Source organism: Petromyzon marinus, chromosome 56, assembly GCF_048934315.1.
Source record: "Petromyzon marinus isolate PM22_M1 ecotype Great Lakes invasive population chromosome 56, UKy_Petmar_22M1.pri1.0, whole genome shotgun sequence".
In the NCBI taxonomy this organism is placed as follows: Eukaryota; Metazoa; Chordata; class Hyperoartia; order Petromyzontiformes; family Petromyzontidae; genus Petromyzon; species Petromyzon marinus.
In genome coordinates, this window is record NC_133722.1 from 6,970,809 (window position 1) to 6,977,881 (window position 7,073).

General features: G+C 49.7%; 1 protein-coding gene across 3 annotated transcripts in view; it reads right to left on the bottom strand.

Annotated features, from left to right (window-relative positions):
• The window catches only part of LOC116954807 (fibronectin-like), a 101,211-nt gene extending 95,938 nt beyond the window's left edge, over positions 1 to 5,273 (bottom strand). For 2 of the 3 annotated variants that reach the window (XM_032975637.2, XM_032975635.2), the window contains exon 1: positions 5,139 to 5,273. The gene's annotated coding sequence lies outside the window, so the exon portion shown is untranslated. The remainder of the gene's footprint in view (positions 1 to 5,138) is intronic. The other variant, XM_032975636.2, reaches the window with a different exon arrangement.
• Positions 5,274 to 7,073: the final 1,800 nt, after the last annotated feature.

The following is a 7,073-nucleotide window of genomic DNA, read 5'->3' on the forward strand; positions in this document are numbered from 1 at the left end:
TGGACCATTCTGGACACCTCACCTCCCCCCCCTCCCCCCCAATGCCGGATTATCGTAGTAGCACAAGTAGCTACATAAGTAGCTACGGACCACGCACTTTCAAGGTCCTGGCGCTAAATGCTTTCAAGCTATCAATTCCGGTTCAGTGATTCTGCACTTGCTCTATCACTATAGTACTATACCGCCTTCGACCAGGTGTTTGCGGTTAGCGATTTGTCGTATTATCTGGCCGTATAGCAAATGAAAACATACAATTACTTTACTATGCAAGTTAAACATTTGTATTTTTATATTTACGTGTGTTTATTTATTTAGGACTCCTTCATAACATCATCGCATGCTACAGGCCCCGCACTTAACTTAATCCGGCACTGCCCCCCCCCCCTAAGTAAAACCGAAAAAATAATAATCTGTGGGCCTACACTCCCCCCCCCCCTTTCTCCCTCCGCTTCCTGCACCCTGTCGATTTACAAACTCCTCCTCGTGAGATGACAGAAGAGATTGGAAGCACCTCAATGCAGTACAACCGGAGTCTGAATCTTGATTCACAATGGAAGGAATCCTATGAGCTATGAAGCTCTTTATTTCACTGATTTCCAGTTCCACCGTTCATGCAATCTTCCAGCAAACGCTTTAGAATGGTATCCCTTCATGCAGATGAGTGTATTTAAAAGTAATACAGTGGAGTTTACAACCATTATCTACGCTGTCTCTCTTCTGGCCTCTATTTATGTCGCTATTAAGAAGGGGCGTTGCCCGAAACGTCGCACAAGCGCATATGCTTTCCGCTTAAGAAAGCTGTGTTCAGAAGTGATATTGGACAAGTCAATGGTCAAAAGCGACGTCCTGAGGGTGTTGTTTACCTCCCCCGAGCCAATGGTGGAAACTCCACGTTCCTACGGTGGGGGCCGAGTGCATCCAAGAGGACAGCCACTGGTGACCTCACCCAGAAAGTGGCGATCACGGAGACGAGATGCGGAGGCGTAGCGGGACGGGATAAGTGTCTGCAAATGTCGGCAAATGTCGACGTGCAGAAACGGATATGCAAGATGCAGGATGGAATTCAAAGAGACGCAGAGACGCAAACGTGCATTTGGACGCGAGGCGAGAGATGCAGACAGGACATAGGTACGAGAGATCAATCACCTTTTTTTTTCTAAAACAAATATTTAATTGTGAATTCTGAGTTCGAGATGCTGGTTGGTTCACCCTCAAAATTATCGTGGATTAGTGGTGACCTTTGAGCCACTTTGGGGACACTTTGGCTTTGCTCAGTTTCCTTGCATACGTCTGGCGTCCAACACCGACAACTACGTCTTGTTTTATACACAGGAGTATGTGCGCATGTATGTTGAACTTCTTTCGCACCGTACGTAGCCCGGCCGTGCTCATCCTATGAGTGCAATCCTATAATCCGCGTTTACCTGCATAGGAAGAGTCACACTGAAGCGGTTTTTTTTTCTGTCTGTGATTTTAAAATAAATGTAAAACTCATCCTATAATCCGTGTGATTTTTTTTCTCGCGCGTTCATTTTCGCCGATGCACTGCAGACGAAAGTGATCTCATTTGTCGGAGTTTCAGCGCGTAAAAAACCCCTCGAAAAACGTATCATTGCAGATGTGCACGATGTATCATCATGAACGCGGTGTGTACATGGCGTGTATGCGTGGTGTGTATGCGTGGTGTGTGGTGTGTATGCGTGGTGTGTGTGTGGTGTGTATGCGTGGTTTGTATGCGTGGTGTGTATGCGTGGTGTGTACATGGTATGTATGCGTGGTGTGTGTGGTGTGTGTGCGTGGTGTGTATGCGTGGTGTGTACATGGTGTGTATGCGTGGTGTGTGTGTGGTGTGTGTGTGGTGTGTATGCGTGGTGTGTGTGTGTGGTGTGTGTGGTGTGTGCGTAGTGTGTATGCGTGGTGTGTGTGGTGTGTATGCGTGGTGTGTATGCGTGGTGTGTGGTGTGTGTGCGTGGTGTGTGTGTGGTGTGTATGCGTGGTGTGTGCGTGGTGTGTGTGGTGTGTGTGGTGTGTATGCGTGGTGTGTGTGGTGTGTGTGTGGTGTGTGCGTGGTGTGTATGCGTGGTGTGTGTATGCGTGGTGTGTGTGGTGTGTGTGGTGTGTGTGGTGTGTGCGTGGTGTGTGCGTGGTGTGTGTGGTGTGTGTGTGTGGTGTGTATGCGTGGTGTGTGTGGTGTGTGTGCGTGGTGTGTGTGGTGTGTGTGTGCGTGGTGTGTGTGTGGTGTGTGTGCGTGGTGTGTGTGCGTGATGTGTGTGGTGTGTGTGTGTGGTGTGTATGCGTGGTGTGTGGTGTGTGTGCGTGGTGTGTGTGGTGTGTGTGTGCGTGGTGTGTGTGTGGTGTGTGTGCGTGGTGTGTGTGGTGTGTGTGTGGTGTGTGTGCGTTGTGTGTGCGTGGTGTGTGCGTTCGCGTGAGATCTACACGCCTCAAACGAGTTCCTGGTGCGGTGTGTAAACCATCGCCGCTGGGGAGACAAAGGCGGCCGTGGCGCGGTCCTGGCCACCCACCCCCCCCCCCCCGTGTGCCCTGGCGGCCTTCATAGTAGGGCTGAACGATTAATCGATTTCAAATTGAAATCGCAATTTGAAACAATGCGATTAGCAAATCGCAAAGGCTGCGATTTTTTTGCGATTTGAAAAGTCCGATTACTTGCTTATTGGAATTGTTTTATTATTTATTATTATAACTTTATTTATTTAACTTAACACTTGTTCTATGTTTGATTGCTCTATTTCAATTAACACATTTTAATAAATACATGTTGGAAGCAATTAATCTATTTTAAGTTCTCATCCTTGCATTAGAATATATAGAGCAGTTCATATTTTGATGGTATCACGTGGTAATGCTCCATCACATGTTTAAAATATATTACACAGTGAATATTGAACTGAAGCTTGACTTACTAAATTTTTATCGCAAATCAAATCGCAATATCTGTCACGAAAAAATCGCAATGACAATATAAAGAGCAGTTCATATTTTGATGGTATCACGTGGTAATGCTCCATCACATGTTTTAAATATATTACACAGTGAATATTGAACTGAAGCTTGACTTACTAAATTTTTATCGCAAATCAAATCGCAATATCTGTCACGAAAAAATCGCAATGAGAATATAAAGAGCAGTTCATATTTTGATGGTATCACGTGGAAATGCTCCATCGCGTGTTTTACATCCATTACGCAGTGAATATTGAACTGCAGCTTGACTTACAAAAAATGTAATCGCAAACCAAATCGCAATATCTGTCAGAAAAATCGCAATTAGACATTTTCCCCAAATCGTCCAGCCCTACCTCATCGTTGCTGCTCGCGGGCAGCACTTGCCCCCAGCAGTCTGTCACAGGCTACACGGGGGGTGACCGCAGCCTTTACCTTCGTGGACACGCGTGCAAAATGCTGCGTCCGTACGTGGCGCGGTCTGCGCACGGTACGCCCGACATCGCATTGTGCGCACACGTGGCGTCAGGGGACGTGTTCGTTGCAGTACACATGTATTGCATGCGCTGGCATAGCTGCGTGCGGGGAGCGGTGGTGCAGCGGTTAGCGCGCTGCGCTACGAACCCGGCGACCCGGGTTCGATTCCCGCTTCACGGCCAACACACACGGTGACGATTGTCTGAACCGGTGCTGGGCCTCCCCTGGGTCGACGCGGCCTCAAATGAGTACCTGGTTGCGGTGCGTAGTAAACATCGCCACCGGGGAGACGAAGGCGGCCGGGCGTGGTGTTGGCCACACGCCCCCTCGTGTGCCGTGCCGGCCTTAATAGGTGCTCGCTAACAGCACTTGCCCCTACAGTCTTTTAAGGCTATACGGGGGATCTTTGTCTTTTTTTGCAAGACCTGAGAACCCCTTATCAGTGCCCAAACTCATTACGGACCAATTTAGACCTCTTTGGTCACCCCCGTGCTCCTTATAAATCCCAACGTTCATCCGACGACAAAGTCCCGTCACATGGAGAGACACACAAACACACAGACAACGCATTTTTGTTGCCCGTAGTGAAACGGCTGTACCCCGCGTGGACCTGAAAAACCCAATGCCCCTGTACAAAGAATACGGGGTACACCGTGATGGGTTGACAGCTGTGCATTAGGCTCTCGCTAGTGTATACCATGCGCACACGCGGAATGCGTGCAATGTGTGTGTGTGTGAGTACAATCACGATGCAGTACATAACACGATGCAGTGCGTACTCTGTTGCACGTTGTGACATGCGGTGTTCGACAGCGTGACGTGTTTGTGGGTTTGCGTTTGTGTATTTGTGTCGGTGTTTTCTCTGTTTGTGTCTTTGTGTTTGTGTCTGTATGTTTGTGTCGTTGTGTTCGTGTATTTGTGTCTGTGTTTGTGCCTGTGTGTATGTCTTTGTGTTCGTGTAATTTGTGTTTGTGTCTGTGCCTTTGTGTTTGCGTCTTTGTTTCCGTGTCTTCTTTGTTTGTGTCTGTTGTTTGTGCATGTGTGTTTGTGTCTCTGTGTTTGTGTCTGTATGTTTGTGTCATTGTGTCTGTGTCTTTGTATTTGCGTATTTGTGTTTGTGTATTTGTGCCCGTGTTTGTGCCTGCGTGTTTGTGTGTGTCGTTGTGTTTGTGTCTTTGTGTTTGTGTCTTCATGTTTGTGTCTTTGTGTTTGCGTCTGTTTGTTGCTCCCCCACCCCTCCTGTGCAAAAAACAAAGAGCTTTACAGCTCATCGGATTCCTCCCGCACTATAAAAGCAAAATTCTGATTCTGACGCAGTATATCGTGGGCATATGCACGGTCACGCGTACATGTGGGGTTTAAACATCGGTGTGTACGCCGATGTAACGGGGAGAGGTGGTGCAGCGGTTAGCGCTACGCAGCGCTACGGACCGGTGACGATTGTCTGAACCGGTTACCTGGGCCTCCCCTAGGTCGACTCAGCCTCAAATGAGGACCTGGGTGCGGTGTGTAAAAAAACATCGCCACTGGGGGAGACAAAGGCGGCCGTGCCGTGGTGCTGGCCAACCACCCCCTTCGTGTGCCGTGCCGACCTTCAAAGCTGCTCGCTAACAACACTTGCCCCAACAGTCTACCACAAGGCAATGAATGGCATATTGCGAGAAGTTGTAAAATGTTTGCGGCTATCCCTCCACACTCACCTCTCTCTTTCTCTCTGTGTGTCTCTCTTCCTCTGTCTGCCGATTCTGAGCTCAGCGCAGCAGTCCCCCCACGGCTCCCTTCGCGTCTCCGTGCATCAACAGAGGCGCGCCGGGGATTAAATGAAGCTGCCTCGCCCCCTCACTCGCCCCACCGCAACCCTCAACCACAATCCTCCTCCTCATGCTCCCTCCAGCGCCTCCACCCCCCCCCCTAGCCCCCCTCCCCACTCTCACTCACGTCACCCCCCCCACCACCACCACCACCAGCCACCCCACCCACCCCACCCACCTACCCCGGCGACTCACTTTCGCCCACCCTTCATCGCGACTCTCGCATGCGCAATACCACCGCCGTCCAAGCCAAACCCCTTGGCCCTAAACCAAACTCCTCTATCAATATTCACCACCGGGACGCGAATCCTTTACACACCCCCACCCACCCACCCCCCCACCCACCCACCCACCCCCCCCCGTTTTTTTTTCGCTGCGAGCCACCCAGACCGCAGCAGCAGCGGGAGCGACCACCACCCCAAGCCACCTCCCTCTGCGGCCGTCTGGAAAGCGCGCGTGCTTTCGATGTTGGAAAGCCCACTGCGGGCTGTGCGCTCTTGAACTATACCACGTCGAAAACTAACTGTCTATAAATTTCGATTCTTTTATTATTTCCCTTCTACGTGACTTTACCGAAAGAAAGCAAGAAGATGAATCCATGCAGTCAGGAAAGCTTTAACATCGAAATTTATAAGAAAAATTAAACATAATGAAAACAGGATTTTATTATGTTTTATTTTTCTTATTTTATTATTTCCCGTCTACGTGACTTTACCGAAAGAACCAAGAAGATAACTTTCTATAGACCCTCTTTCTGTGGTGAGTTTTGTTGCCCCTTCCACCCACCCCGCACCTCCGATTAGCGCGGTTGGCTACGTACGGTGTGAAAGAAGTTCAGCAACATACATACTTAGACTCACACATGAAACCCATAGACTCATACAGAGACCCATAGACTCACACAGAGAACCCATACACTCACACAGAGACCCACAGACTCACACAGAGACCCACAGACTCTCACAGAGACCCATAGACTCGCACAGAGACCCACAGACTCACAAAAAGACTCACAGACTCACACAGAGACCCATAGACTCACGCAGATACCCACAGACTCACACAGAGACCCACAGACTTTCACAGAGACCCATAGACTCGCACAGAGACCCATAGACTCACAAAGAGACCCACAGACTCACACAGAGACCCATAGCATCGCACAGAGACCCATAGACTTACACAGAGTCCGACAGACTCGCACAGAGACCCACAGACTCACACAGGAACCCACAGACTTTCACAGAGACCCATAGACTCGCACAGAGACCCACAGACTCACAAAGAGACCCACAGACACCCACACAGAGACCCATAGACTTACACAGAGACCCATAGACTCACACAGAGACCCACAGACTCACGCAGAGACCCATAGACTCACACAGAGAGCCATAGACTCACACAGAGACCCACAGACTCACACAGATACCCAAAAACTCACACAGAGACCCACAGGCTCACACAAAGACCCATAGACTCGCACAGAGACCCACAGACTCGCACAGAGACCCACAGACTCACACAGGAAACCACAGACTTTCACAGAGACCCATAGACTCGCACAGAGACCCACAGACTCACAAAGAGACCCACAGACACCCACACAGAGACCCATAGACTTACACAGAGACCCATAGACTCACACAGAGACCCACAGACTCACGCAGAGACCCATAGACTCACACAGAGAGCCATAGACTCACACAGAGACCCACAGACTCACACAGATACCCAAAAACTCACACAGAGACCCACAGGCTCACACAAAGACCCATAGACTCGCACAGAGACCCACAGACTCACACAGAGACCCATAGACTC